The sequence below is a fragment of the Megascapheus bottae genome, chromosome 1, assembly GCF_031878675.1.
Source record: "Megascapheus bottae isolate mThoBot1 chromosome 1, mThoBot2.hap1, whole genome shotgun sequence".
NCBI lineage: Eukaryota > Metazoa > Chordata > Mammalia > Rodentia > Geomyidae > Megascapheus > Megascapheus bottae.
In genome coordinates, this window is record NC_143509.1 from 38175512 (window position 1) to 38191986 (window position 16475).

A 16475-nucleotide genomic window follows, 5' to 3' on the forward strand; every position below is an offset into this window, starting at 1 on the left:
GAGTGCTACGACCTTGCCGGTCACCCTGGAACACTCCATTACTGCCGGTACGCAAGCCTCACATGGGAGAATATTGGCCAGTACAAGATTTAAGAGGTTAACAAGCAGGTTATGGACATACACCCAACTGTGCCTAATCCTTATACCCTCCTGAATACTCTTGACCCTGAAAAACAGTGGTATATGGTCTTGGATTTAAAAGATGCTTTCTTCAGTTTGCCTTTGCTTTCTTCAGTTTGCCTTTGGCCCCCAAAAGCCAAGAGCTTTTTGCATTTGAATGGACTAACTCAGAAAAGGGCATTAATGGGCAACTGACCTGGACCCGACTGCCACAAGGATTTAAAAATTCACCCACACTATTTGATGAGGCCCTCCATGAGGATCTAAGTGAGTACAGACAAAAACACCCCGATTTGGCCCTTTTACAGTATGTTGATGATCTTTTAATAGCGGCACAGACTCATGAAGGGTGCATCCAGGGGACGAAGGACCTCCTACAAACCTTAGGAAAGCTGGGCTATCGAGCCTCAGCTAAGAAAGCACAGATCTGCAAGACTGAGGTAACATATTTAGGGTACCAACTGAAAGAAGGGCAAAGGTGGCTAACTGCTGCCTGCAAAGAGACAGTGCTCCACATATCCAGACCACAATCACAAAGACAGGTGTGGGAATTTTTGGGGACAGCTGGATTTTGCTGGCTGTGGATTCCCAGGTTTGCAGAACTAGCCAAGCCCTTGTACTTGGCTACTAAGGATCAGCAACCTTTTTGCTGGACGGAAGAAGCTGAACAGGCTTTCCAACAAATAAAGACAGCCTTATTGTCTGCCACAGCCTTGGGACTCCCAGATGTTCTTAAACTCTTCCAGTTATTTGTGGATGAGAGTAAAGGGGTAGCTAAAGGAGTTCTGACTCAATACCTGGGTCCCTGGAAACGACCCATTGCTTATCTATCTAAAAAGCTGGACTCTGTGGCTGCTGGATGGCCTCCCTGCCTCTGAATGATTGCAGCCATGGCACTAATGGTAAAGGATGCCAATAAGTTGACCCTGGGACAGGAGTTACAGATTACAACACCTCACGCTATCGAGGGCATTCTTAAACAGCCCCCAGACCGATGGCTTAGTAATGCCCGACTCATTCATTATCAAGGACTATTGCTAAACCCTCTCAAGATTCTTTGCCAGCCTCCAACTGCCCTTAACCCAGCCTCGCTACTGCCCAATCCAGATCTGGAAGCCCCACTTCATGATTGTGCTGAGGTTTTGGCCCAAGTGCATGGAGTAAGAGGATTTGCAAGATAAACCTCTGTCAGATGCCGCGATTGTCTGGTTCACCTATGGAAGCAGCTTTATACACCAAGGACAGAGGTATGCAGGGGCTGCAGTAGTCTGAGACTGAAGTAATCTGGGCTGGGTCCCTGCCTGCAGGAACTTCAGCACAATGAGCGGAATTGGTGGCTTTAACCCAAGCTTTAAGACTGGATAAGGATAAAAGACTGACAGTTTATACAGACAGTCAGAATGCTTTTGCCACCGCCCACATACACGGGGCAATATACAGAGAGAGGGGCCTCCTTACAGGAGAAGGAAAGACTATCAAAAATAAGGAGGAAATATTGGCACTCCTGGCTGCTCTTTGGGAACCAAAGAAACTGGCAATAGTCCATTGCCCAGGATACCAGAAACCTGTAGATTTAGTGTCTAGGGGCAATCATCTGGCTGACCAGACTGCCTGGGAGGTGGCCTTATCTTCAACTCCAGCTCTAGCCCTCCAACTCCTAGACCCAGAATCCAGAGTCTTACCACGGATCCCAGGGTATACGGAGGAAGACTTGCAATGGATTGAGAAACTACCTATGGTACAGCTCCTTGATGGATGGTGGAGAGATTCCAGGAGTCACATAGTACTCCCAGAAAAATTAGGGTTGAAGGTGTTATAAAAAATTCACCATAGTACTCATCTGGGAGCCAGAAAGATGCAAGACTTAATAAGACAAACTGGACTACAAATTAAGGACGCAACCATCAAAAATGATCAGATTATTTCAGGTTGCAGAGTATGTCAGCTAAACAATGTAGGGAGAAATCAGCAAAATTTAGGGGCAAGACAGCGAGGGGATAAGCCAGGAGCCTATTGGGAGGTAGACTTTACTGAAGTAAAACCAGGGAAGTATGAATATAAGTATTTGTTAGTTTTTGTAGATACCTTCTCAGGATGGGTCGAGGCTTTCTCCACTAAAAGGGAAACTGCACAGATAGTGGCTAAGAAGATACGTGAGGACATTTTACCCGGTATGGCTTTTCAGTAATGATAGGTTCAGACAATGGACCTGCATTTGTCTCAAAGGTAAGTCAGGGACTGGCTTCTATACTTGGGGAAGATTGGAAATTACATTGTGCCTATAGACACCAAAGTTCAGGGCAGGTAGAGAGAATGAACATTAAAAGAGACCCTGACCAAATTGACCATGGAGACTGGAGCAAACTGGGTAGCTCTTCTCCCCTATGCTCTGTTCAGGGTTCGAAATTCCCCTTTTAAATTAGGACTTACCCCCTATGAAATAATGTTTGGTGGACCTCCCCCTATAATACCAAATCTTAAAGAAAAACTTGTTAGAAAAGAAGAGGACGGTGATTTTGAATTTTTGTTTTCACTCCAAGCCCTGCAAAGGGCTCACCAAGAAGTCTGGCCCAAGCTGAGGGACCTGTACAAGACAGAACCACCTCTGGTGCCTCATTGCTATAGACCAGGTGATTGGGTACTCGTGAAACGCCACCGGCAAGAAAATCTGGAGCCATGATAGAAAGGACCCTTTCAGGTCATCCTGACAACACCCACCGCCCTCAAAGTAGATGGAGTAGCTTCTTGGATCCATTACACCCATGCTAAGCCAGTGGATCCATTTCCAGACTTCATAGAACCCTTGTCCAACACAGCTTGGAAGATTGATTGGACCAAAAGTAGCCCTTTAAAAATTAAGTTATGCCACCAAAATCAATAACAGTTATGGGCAGTATTTGGATAGGGACTTTGTGTGGGTAAATACTCATAGTTGTGCATTTCCACCTAATGGTGTTAAAACGGGAAAAGGAGTAAAGTGAAGGAATTTTTCCCCTTGGTTGATAACCCTGTTTTTTTGTTTTAGCTGGACCCTTAGGCCCTTGTGTGATTTTAACTAGATAGATCCAAGACAGTCTCTAAAAGTATCATGGGAAAGGGGGGAATGTTGTGCCAAGATTGTTCCATGTTCTGGGAATGACCACCCCCCCTTGTTTAGGGCCCATGTACTTGAACCCTAGGTGGTAACAGCTTGGGGCTCAGTGGTTAGACATGTGAGCTCTGATTCGACCAGTGGTTTGAGTCAAATAACCAATCAGGTAATTGTACTTTCCCTATAAAAGCAGTGTAAAGTTCTTGCTCAGGGCCTTTTCAGCGTTGCCGGCTGTTGGTATGCGGAGACCCGAGTCTAGACTCATAAATAAAACGACCCTGCTTTTTAGCTTTGACTGTGGCCTCTGGTGGTCTTTTCGGGGTTCTAGGAATTCAGGTACAACATTACATATTTTATTGGCCATAGATATTTCAATGTTACTAGTACAAATTTAGTGTTAAGAATTTGCTGCCTTAGATGAAATTAAGGATATTGGGTCACTGTAACAGCAAAAATGGTTTCTTGTGATTTGGGGTCTGCAGTTATCTGATACCAAATTTTCCTATTTTTGTTGGACTGTGCTTTTGTTAGCAATACTAGAACTTTCATCAGGGATATTGTATACCAAAAATATGTGTGCCTATTTTGTGAATTTCTATTGCTAATTATGTTTCTGGCCTATTCACTGATCTTAAGATATTTCTTACCTTTGAAATGTTTTTTCTATAGTTCCAATTCTGCACACAACTTTGTTGATTGCCTTAAGAAACAAATTTTTTCTTTTCAAATTATCTCTATTTCCCTGACATTGATAACACATGTAGTTTAAGGTCTAATTTACATTACTTTTAGTTTGTGCTTCAGAGTGTTTTCTCTGTGGAATCTTATCAATAAAATATGGAGAGTGTGGGGCTGTTGTTTTGGTGTAAGTTTCTCCTAAATATGGTCTTGTGTTGTCAGGAGAGTTATAATGACAATTTCAAGGTTTCTGATATATCATAACTCAACTGACATGGCCAATTTTTATACAATTCAGGTAGAAGGTTTTTTGTTTTTGTTTTGCAAATTTGGGCTTATCTTTGATTAATTAGTGCCTAGTATTTCTGATATGATTTTAGGTATTTGTGCCTCCTGGTATACTGGAAGAAAGTTATTTTTCACGGGCACAAAGAGGATAAAGTATTAAGTCATGTTTTGACACTTATCCTCAAAGTGGAAATGGCTTAGTTTAAAAGCACTGCTTTAATAAGCAAAATGGATAAAGACCAGGCACAACTCTAAAGCCCCTATTCTACAAAACACTAGACTAAATAAAAGCAAGCCCTTCCTCTTCCTCTTTCATTTAAGTAAACAGGAAGGAGCCAGGGAAAGATAATGTAGCAGCAGCAGACAGCTAAATATGGTTACTACTATTAATTTTAGCTCAATAAAAACTGCTATACTCTCATTACATAAAATTTAAAAATATAGTTTTCCTCTGTCTCTGTCTCTCTGTTTCTGTCTCTGTCTCTTATCTGTGTCTCTGTCTCTCTGTTTCTCTCTCTCTTTCTTCATATGAAAAGAATTCAAGATTATCCACAAAACTCCCAGGAAACTCATTTTACTGACCTTGGAATTAAAAAAAAAATTGATATAATACATTAAACTGGTGACAGTAATGAGGGTAAATTTTCATTTTCAGAGGACTGTATCTCTGCCTATCAAAGATTTGGACATATAAGCATATGACTAACACTTGATATTAATTATAATATACTACTCCTTTGCTCCCAGACACTGTTGGCCATTTCATATCACAAATTGTATTTCATCCACACTCTCAAAGTTTACTGAAATCTCAGCCAGTCTTAAAATTAATACCAAGGTCTTCCACATACTCTTGTATTGTCCAGATCTCCCTGACTATCAACACAGTGCACTCTAAACATTTGCTCAGGTGGAACAAGGAAACTGTTGTCCAAGATGGCCTTTTAGTGCAATTTCCAATAGTGTTCTTTTTACTTATGAAACAAATCCCTTTTAACTATCTACATTTTCTTTTTTCATATGAAACAAATGAGTTTTTATTGTCCACTTTTCCAGTTGTAGTGTTATTTGCTTATATCCAAACAGATTTACCCACTAAATCTGGCTGACAGCCTTCTAGAAGATCTCAAGCAACCATCTTAAAATTATTCAAAAGACCCTCTGAGAAACAATTCCAAAGATTTCTGAAGCACATCATCAGTAGATCTAGAGCAATAATCCCATTGTGTTACCAATTTCTGTATTAACTTTTCTGTATGTACTTTTCTGGAACATTACTTATCTCTTCACTTAAGATGGAAAATTATTATATTGGTTCCTAATTTTACAAATGTTAGGGGGAAAATGGTAAATAAAAGGAGTTCACACCAGGAATCACAGAATAGGGAATATAGGTTTGGATCAGGCAAGATATGCCTTAAGATATGCCTTGGTGAATTGCTTCTTCTAATTATGACACAATACCAAAAATTTTGAGAGAAGGAAAACCAGCTACCAGGCAAGTAAAGAAAAAAAAGAGGTGACTATGACATAATGGCAGATAGCATGTACCCTATATCAGGATACTTCTTATTATCATAGTTGCTGATGGCTCCACTGGCAGGCCTCTTGAAATACTGGGAAAGTTCGATTTCAAGAGCCTAAAATAAAACCTTTTGTACTGAGAATTGACCACAATATCCATTACAGTAGGAAAAAAATTGTCCTCTCTGCCAAATAAGGTCCTGGCTTTCTTGCCTTGAAAAATGTTCCTTTCTTCGAGGCCATGGACAAAGCCAGACTATACTCCCCTTCCAACCACAAGGAAACAAAGGCAGAATGAGAACAAAAGTTAGATATGAGTATATCATATGCTCTCCTTACAAGATCATAAGCATCACCAAGGTAATGCTCAAAGATCAATTTAATATGCTAATGTAAATCTTGTTTTTCTATCAAGTCAGTTTTTTTAATAATCTGCTCTTGGTAAGCAGCATTTGTTTAAATGTTCTATTTGTTTTTAGGGTATTTCTTATAGGTAATATGACCTTTTCAAGACAGTCTACAATGATGTCTATTTCTTTTTTATTACGTTATGGCATCAAATATAGTTTCTTGTTTTTTGTCTTTTTAGCACAGGACATAATATTATAAGATTTGACTGTCAACCAAAAATCAAGCGTTGATAGCCAAACGTGGTGGCTCACACCTGTAATCCTAGGTATTCAGGAGACTGAGATCTGAGGATAAAGGTTCAAAGCCAGCCTGGGCACAAAAGGATCTGAGACTCTTACATCCAATTAATCTCTAGAAAATGAGAAGTGGGGCTTGGCTCAAGTGTAGGCTGGTAACCTTGAGATGAAGGGCTCAGGAACTGAGGAGCGTAGAAAATATCTATATATTTTCTATAAACCTATGATTAGCCATTTGTATTTTTATACTTGTATTCATTTGTGTCTTTATACTTATACAAGGTCGGACTTGCGAGGGCCAGTGAACTAGGCACAAGCCTGTTAGTCTGTCTGTGTCTGGCCCCTTGTCAGGTTTTCTCCACTGATCACATATTGGGTCTGTCCCTTCACCCATTAGCCAATCAATTCAAAGCACCACAGCTCGCTAAACCAACCAATGACTAGTCACGACCCTCCTCCCGTTTTGTATTGAGCCAATCATTTAATGGAACCGCAGTACCAGTGCTTACTGGGACCTGCCCCCTACCAAAGAATGTATTAAAGGTGCTGTAATTTTGTGCTCGTGGCCTCCGGTCTGCACTTGACAGTGAGCAGAGACCCGTGCTCGAGCTTGTCAATAAATGACTCATTGCAATTTGCATTGATCTTCAGTCTCTGGTGATCCTTCTGGGGGGCTTCAAGTTTCTGGGCATTACAGAACAAGACCCAGGCCCAGGGATAGGGTGGTAGCCTTGACCTGAGGCACTCAGGGATAGCACACAGGCTGAGTTCAGGCTCCATATTCCACAAAAATTTCAGGTGGTTTGTGATCTTTTCCTAGAGAGATATTCTTAATGGTTGAGTCTCCGGTGGGTCCACATTTTTCAGAAATTAAACATGTTTTATTGTAATAAATTTAGACAGACTTTGTGTTCTAAGACATGTATTCACTCCATATGCTTGCTGCTAGTTAAAGCACAAATTTGTCTTGCTTTGTTGCTCAAAAGTCAAGTTCTCCCTATCAGAGAGCCCCTTTTCTTGATTTTAAAAAATGGTAATTGTCTTACCTTTAAATGTCATAAGACATTGAGGTCGGAAGATGGTGTCAAGACAATAGGGACCCAGCCTAGCTCTGTGCCACAAAAAGAGAATCAAGGAATAATGAGGAGCTAAAAAATAAAGCCCCCCCCATCCTGAGACAGTAACCGTCTTGTTGTTTATATAAACCATGAGTGACTCAAAGGCACACATAAAGTAAAGAAACAGAATTGTTGTGGCCATAAGTTCCAGGAACTAACCTGTTTGTGTTGAAATTAACCAAAACTCGTGTAAATTCCAGGGGCAGAATTTGTTTTCTAAGCCATAATTAGCTCCCATCGCCCTGAAATGTCCCTAACCCCCACCTTCTCTCACTCAAACACCTGGTTGCTTTGTTGCTATAAATCTGTGTTTTTTTTCTTTTAAAAGCCCTGTAAAATTTCAGCTCAGGGCTTCCTCCTAAGCTCTGCTGTGTAGGTGTGAGGATGAAGGCCAAGCTGCAGCCTGCTAGAATAAAGCCTTGCTTTTGCATTTTGGAGCATCTGACTCTTTGTCTTTTTTGAGGTGGTCTCATGACTTGGGCATAACAATCCCACGAGCCAACTATCTTAAGAAACCCACAACTACAAATTCAAGAAGCAAGGGAGAAGAACACAAACTAGAAAAGAAACCCAGATAAAGCTTATATCCAATGTTCTCAAAGAATCCAAAATGCGAGGACCCCTCCCCCACCAGCCACAAAAGCCACAAAAACCACAGTGGAGGAATCCTAGAGGATTCCAGACTGCCTTCTTCCACTCTGCCCTCACAGCAGAAATTAGCCTGGAACAGGCATTGCCCTATTCTTTAAGAGCAAGTTAAGTTCCATCAGAAAGGAAGGATGAGAGAAAAAGGGAAATAGGAATATAAGAATAAAAGGTGAGGGCTGTAACAGTGGCACTTAATATGTGTCTCATTATGGTTCTTATCCCATAGAACTTCAGGCTTCTAATCTAATACTCCTTCCTTCCATAATGCTGTGAGTTTCTGCTTTAAACACTTCTTCCAATAATGCCCCAGGTGAATATTCAACCAATGAAAAAGAGTCAGGACAAGCAATGAACAAGCCTTCAATAAATCTACAGAAAGCTAAGAGGAGGAAATAAAAGATGAACCCCATAGGATTAAAGCTACTCTCCAAGAGGGCTCCCCTGGACTCCTCTGAGTCCCTCCTTTGGATGAAGAGTCTCACTATTTTGCTTGCATTGCTTTCCTTTCATTTTCAAATAAATGTAGTCAATTTACCTCAATTCTTGAATATGTGGTAAATAAGAATCTGGTCCCTTAGACAACATCACACAATAGTGCTACCAGATAGGAATGAATCAGTTATGTACATTTTGTAGTAAAATTATAACACTTTGTTTAAAGCTAGTGAAGTGAATCCACAGCTCCAAATTTGTCATTTTCATTGCTTTATCTTGAATACTTACTCCAACCTAGTAACTTATATTACATGATTAAAACTTGTTTCTTTTATCATTCGGAACCTTCTAATCTCTCCAACAATATTCTACCCATTCCCAAAACACAATAGCCTCTCTTTTGCCCTCATATTCTGACTTTTGTAAGTTTCAGGGGAGGATAATCAGACTGAAGCCATAGTCTGTATGGTTATGTATCAGTTTGGATTTGATATATTTTGAGTTGCTTCCATTTTGTTTTAGATTTAGCATTAATTCTTTTAAATTGTTGCATTGATTGATTGATATTTGCTGTTTATCTATCCTTTTCTATCCTTATTAAGTTTTCCTTTAAAAAAATTCTGAATTGTTCTATATGGTAACTTACCCAACTCACTGGTAACATCCCACACCAGAAACCAGGGTAAGGGAACACATAACCAACCTACAGAAGCCTAAAAATAAGACAGGACCCACCAAAATTTAGAGGACACATCTTGTGGAAATACAGTTCACTGTCAGATCAGGGGTTAAAGAAAGCTGCAGCTGCAGGGTTCAGGCTCAAAGAAATATCCAAGGACTGTAAGGTGAGAAATGTCTGATGGCTGTGAACATGTATTACAATTGGAAAATTGCTAAGGGACCCTACCAATTCTGCTCATACAAATCCAATACATGAAACCATTTGACAGGGACCAAGTCTAGTATCTGGTGGCAAAGCAGGCTTGAGTCTCCCTAATGAGTCCAAGAATAAACACACACCACTACAATCAGCAGCTTAATCTGAGGTCCTTCTCTCCCACTTAAAGGTCTTATAGGGGTAGCAAGAGGCCAACATACAGGACATTGTAACATAAACCAGCACTTAAAATTTCATTCTATTAGCCATTGATTGCACTGAGTGGTACATTTGTTGAGCTCTTGTTTTTACAAATTACAATTTTAATAAAGGATATTTTGCTTTCAATTTTACCAATCATTTAATACATTTGATTCTAGAGCTCCCTATCTATTTTATCTATTCTTATTAAAACAATTTGAATCTTATACTAATAATCTCCTTTTTGGAATTTTGTTTTCACCCCCTCATAGTTGTTTCTCTGCATCTATAACCACCCCATAAAATAACGGACATCCTCTTACTCTTTTATTTTTTGTCTCTATTTCCCCATCAACTAATATTCTTGAATACTGAGACACCTTCTATAAATTAATCCACATGAAAAATATTAGTTTACGGTTTTCTGCTGTTTGTATGTGATGCTATATTGTGTATCCATTTATTTTTCTTCTAATTGTTTTATCCCTTGTTTTTCCCATTTCATGCATTCCCTTGCCTATGCTAAGCTATTTTCCTCTAAATCATTTGTTGTTTATAAGAAGCAAATAGAATCATCCATCCATAGAGGATGAATGGGAAAAGACCTTACAAGCAATATATACTACTATAAGAAAAGTGTAGGCATAACTTCATGCTGATTTTTTGCATGAATAGACAAAGTCATATCGTAAATAAAGAGAATGATCCATAAAGAAGGAATAACATAGGTCTACATATATCCACTTAATACTGTCAACACCAATTTCATTCAATCACTCATAGGGAAATTTACTTCTCCAATATTTTACTGGAACAAAACTGTGTTTTGAATGAAGTGTAGTAGAGCACTAGCCTAGACAGTGTGCAGACCCTGAGTTCAAGCCCTGGGACTGGCAATAAAAAAAAAAGTACCTAGGAAATAGGGGTTGAACCCAGGGCCTGGGCACTGTCCTTGAGCTTTTTTCCTTGTCACAGCTCCACTTCTGGCTTTTTAGTGGTTATTTGGAGATTAGACGGCTTCTGGATTTGTCTGCCTGGGACAGCTTTGAAGCTGGATGCTCAGGTTCTTAAGTAGCGAGGATTCTTGCTGTGAGCCACCGGGCACTTGGCAATATTTGCCTTTTTAAAGCAAAAGTTCTATCCTGGTAGTTATGAGTCTGTTTTTCCTGTGGGTATGGTAGACCCACAGATACCTGCATTCCAGCCCAACACCAAGCCAGGCTACAAAGTGAAAACAATTGCAAAGTGCTTACATTTTGGAGGAAGCGATACTGTTTTAGCTAAGTAAAGGAAATAGAAGTAGCTCAGTGCCAGGCCCAAGAACTGCTTAAATATAAGAAAAAGCAACCCTGGAGGAAAGGGGATGTCCCTTGTTTGGAGCCTGAGCTGTGTGAATGTGTCCTTTTGTCAAAGCCGTGAGAACAGGACTCTGTAGTTGTGTGTATTTCACTGTATGTCATTTAGCTATAAATATTGTTTCCTTAAATTATACACATATTTATGGGGTATAGAATACAAGAATTTTAAGTCTTAAAAAAACTGTTTCTTGGTCTACAATAAACGGGTGCCATAATCTTGTGTCATCATGATTTCTTTTGAGATTTGAGTGTTGAGTAAAAAGCTTTTAACTGTACATGAATACTTTTAAGTTTTCTTAGTGCTTATTTTCTATTTTTTCCCCATGTGAAGTTATGTGATTTATTTGTAATTTTATATGTAAATGTTGATATGATATTTAAACAAGGAATGTGATTTCTCCAGTAAATACTAATTCTTTCATGTATTGATTGGTGTCATGCTTATGAGCACTTGAAAACTTGAACTAAATCAGGATTCATTTAAGTTTGTATTTGAAGATTTTTTTTAATGGTTATGTATCACTAAGTATGTAAACCTGTAATACTAATTGTGGTTGTTCATGTATTTCTGTTCTGCAAATATGAAAGCCCCTAAGACACAATGGTGAAGAAGACATATACCAAGAGGTTACTAATTTAATGATACAATGCCAATCAAATATATGCCCACGTATTCCTATTTGTATTGAGATAAAGTTGGTCACAACCTCAGTGATGCCAATCTTAATTTCCTGAAATGATGTATACAGTGGAAATAATTTGATAATTTAGTCCACTGCTGATTCAAATTTTTTTCATAATTTTTTATTGTAATTAATAGAAGGATTACATTATATTCATCACATAAAAGGTACTTTACTTCACAAATATTGATACCCTTAAAAAGGGGGATAAAAAGAAAAAAATGTCCTTTGAAAGCCCTTTAATGGAGTCTTATCTGAGCCCACTCTGTGGATGAATATTCTCCTTAATTTCATTTCATGCCTTTCCTTTTACATTAAAATACACTTACTATATTTACTTTAAGGTATGCTTTGACTGTTTAATTCTTTAATAGGCAAAGAAAACAAATTCATTTCCCTACACAGCATCATTTTCCTGCATCTTCCAAAATATACAACCACATAGCTACCTAAGGTGGTGTTGATGTTTTCATAGTTAACACAAGAACACGTTGTTTATAGCCAGTGAACTGAATATACAACTCCTCAAAACTTGTGTGTCCTCTTGATCTTCCTCAATTCATTTTACTCCTATATTAAAATTCTTCCTTTATATATAAAAATGTCTCTTCTCTTAGTCAATCTTATCTAACCTCGTCAATAACAAATAATACAATCATTTTTTGCCCATTCTTTAACCTTACTTTAAATTTTTTATTTTTTATTTTTTTGCCAGCCCTGGGCATGAGCTCAGGGCCTGAGCCCTGTCCTTAGACTTTCTCAAGGCTAGATCTCTACCACTTGAGCCTCAGCAGCACTTCTATTTTTTTCTATGCATGTGTTACCAAGGAATCAAACCTGGGTCTTGGTGCATGCTAGTCAAGCACTCTACCACTAGGCCAAACTCCTGGCCCCTTAAATTTTCTTTTACTCTCATAATTAAACCTTGTAGATTCCAACTGAAGGATAAGCTTCATAAATGCATAGATTATATGACTCTAACACTGAGGGTGAAATATTAAAAATGTTTTAAATAATTATGTAAGAAAATAGGAGTTTCCTAATACAAAAGGAGGTATAAAACTTTAGCAGAGAAGTTCAACTTAAGCCAAGCTGCCATACAAAATATAAACAGAGTGTGCCTAGTAGATATCAAATATTGAATGTTATGCTTCCAAAAAGTAGATAAGAAAAACACCCATACCAAAAAAAACTTTACAGATACTGACAAGGTTATTGTTCTGGGACTGTAACTGCATTCATGTATACTACAAGTTTCTTTTTCTTTTTACATCACCTGGAACATCCCATGCATTTTTCACATTTGAAAACGAAACAACAAAAAGGCAAAACAGCATTTGGAAGTATGGGAAAAGCTAAAGGCACAGGCAGTAGCAGCCATTTACTGAAAGCAATCAAAGAACAGTACACCAAGGAACTATACACTGAACCCAAGGAGAATCTCCACATTACAAAATAATTGTTTCACCAGAGGTATCCAGGAAAACAGCCATGCCAATAATCAAGTGATTCACTCCCCCACCCAATCACCAAACAAGATCTATATAGCAAGAGAAAGGGCTGATAAAATTCACAGGACCCCAAACTGCACCAACAGAGTGGTCCAAGCAGTTTTCCTAGCCAAATAAGGATACAACCCCCAGAGCACACTATGCATATAGTACAACTGCTCAAGTCCAGAAGAGATTACCAGATTTTGGTAGAGGCCTACATGCATTTCCCTGAGGGGGGCGAGGTGACAGAATACTGGCTGGGCCTCTCATAGCCTAGGTTGACTATAAACAAAATGGTATCAGTAGCTTGTCCAGCACACAAACAGCAGATTTAGAGATTTCTTGTAATTCACTCCATTCTAGGGCACTGCAAAGTCATACTTAAGATCTTGGAGGAGGCAGGTTACAGAAATGAGGCACTTCCTCCTTTACTGTTGGGTTTACAGAGATTCAAGTTTGGTAACTGAGTGGATTCTGTGAAAAGGAACTGGAGATAATCTTGAGAAGAAAACTTAGTGGTAAACAAGTTCCACCATAATCTGAAGAAAAATTATGAAATGTTTGGGTTTCTTAAACCCAAAAGTTTGGGTTTTTATTTTTTTGCTTGTCATGAGACTTGATCTCTAGCCCTAGGCATTGTTCTGGAGCTCCTGTCGCTCAAGTCCTGCACTCCACCACTTGCGCCACAGAACCATGTCCAGCTTTTTCTGTAATTAACTGGAGATAAATGTTTCACACAGTTTCTTGCCCAGGCTAGCTTTGAACCATAATCCCCAGATCTCAGCCCCCCAAGTAGCTAAGATTATAGGTGTGAGCCACTAGCACACAGCACTACTGTCTTTCTTTTCTTTTTTTCTTCCTTTCTTTTTTTGCTAGTCTTCTGAGTTGAACTTAGGGCCTGGGAACTGTCCTTGAAAACTTTTTGCTCCAGGCTAGTGCTCTGCCACTTGAACCACAGCAGCATTTTTGGCTATTTTTCTAATACATATATATTTTTCTAATAAATATATACATAAATATATTTCTAATAAATATATATATTTCTAATAAATATAATAATATAAAGTATCTAGAATTCAACCCAACAAAGGAAGTAAAGGAACTAAAAGGAAAACTACAAAACTTTTAGAAAAAATGGAACACAAAATTAGGAAATAGAAAGAGCACTCCTATTTAAATAATGACAATGACATAAACAAGCAGCAATACTGCAAAAGACAATCTATGAATGAATTACCACACACATCAAGTGTGTTATTTGTCAATGAGAGAAAATATTTCAAAAAATGCCTCTAATTACAAATGACTTTCTAGTCATTTCAAACAAAGTAATAGCTTGGTAGTAACTGAAAAAATGAATTTATATACTTACGTGCACATGTCATTTCACAAGGAAGTGAAAAATAGAGGTTGAGCAAAGAAAGCCTTTTCACAACTAGTGTTAGAAAAACTGGATATTCATACACATAAATTTTAAATGGATACTTATATATCACCTTCTCTCAGTAATGGTTCAAAAACATAAATAAGACATGAAAGTTGAAAATTACTACAGGAAACAGAAGGAGAAAATTAGAACTTATTAGCATAGTCAGGAATTACCTAATTAGAGTCCAGGCTCAGCAAATCAGAAGGAATATTGACAAATGAGATTATACCAAGGTTGAATTTTCTGCCTCAAAAAGGACATAGTTTAATACAGTGATAGCATAAAGAATGGGTGAAGATCTTAGCCAGTTACACATTGGAGTAGTGGTCAAGTATCTAGAATACACTAAACTGTCAATGAATCAAAAAACTGAAGTATTACATAGGCAAAATAGCTAAATAGACTTCTCTGTAGAACTAATGAAAATGGCCAGCAGAAACTCAAAGAAATGCTGAAAGTGTCTGGCCATAAAGAAAACTCAAACCAATGTGGATATGCAACACCACTTCACTAAGAATGGCCATCATCAAGAAGAAAAACCAAAGGAGATGTTGGTATGAAAGTGGTAGAATAGGAATCCTAAGAGACTCATGGTAGAAAAACTAGAGAGTCTCATACATGAAACAAATTCTATCCTGTAATCCAGTGACCATTCTTGAATACAATCTATCTAGTATAAAATCCACAACACAAAGTAATAAGTCATAGCTCTGTCTGGGTCAAAAATGTACAGTCATTTACTAGAACCTTTTAAAGAAAAAGCCTCATACTTCTTTTAGTATTGGTACATACCAGAATTCTTTGAGGGAAAACTCAAATCTATTGAAATTTCAAATATATTTGTAAAAAATCCTTTATGTTTACTCCTCACAAGCAATTTGCTAAAAATAAGAATTAGGAAGGCTTACAGAAAATAACATGGCTATGAAAAAATGGTAGCAGAGAACCTTTTTAGAAAAACACTATGTAGCATATTTCTTTGGGTGTTGTTCTCTTACTATTGGACAAAACTTTGAAACAAATTTATTATTTCCTTGAAATAAAAGGTATAGGATTTAGAAATCCTTTTCTTCAGAAGTTCTTAATAAATGACTGGTAGGTAGGTCAAAAGGAATGGAATGGCTGTCTTGATTACCCTTCATCTAGTGCTGTCTTGATTACCCTTCATCTAGTCCTCCGGACTCCACACTGGTCATGTCACTCTTCTTGTATCACTACCACAATAGTTGACAGAATTCAGAAGTCATTAATCCTAGATCTTTTGCTACCCATCCTGAATGATCCATGAAATATCCCACTGAGAATTAATGCAGGGTATGATATTTCACTATCAAAATAATAGCTGTAAACAAACTTCTACTCCATGTTGAGTGCTCGTTATGGAATATTTGTTAAACAAATATATATTGAGAAGTATCCTAAAACATAGCCCCCCCTTCTCTAGGGCTAGAGATAGGATAATGACATAAAGAGAGGTTATTCCAATTTTTGTACCTGGAATGTCTTGTATGCCAATGCAGTCCTAGACAATTGTCATGCAATCATGTGAAAAAAACAATTCCATAGGAAAGAAAAAAAGGTACTTACCTAATGAGATCACTCTCTAAAGACAAGTTGATAGAAAAGTATTCCCAGGAGATCATGGAGGAAAACAGGATCCCAACACCCAAGAATCCTGTGTATACTAACCTGCTGTTGGTAGAAAGAGTTAAATACCTACATGCTCCTGCATCTTCTGAAGCATATTGGACCACTACAGAAAAGCCACCTACACTGAACTTCATCTCTCAGATTAGGTGACTCACAAAGAAAAGGAATGGTCACTAGAGCCTCCATTATGTGCCAGCAGTGATGCCTAGAACCCTGAGTATGCAAATGTGACATA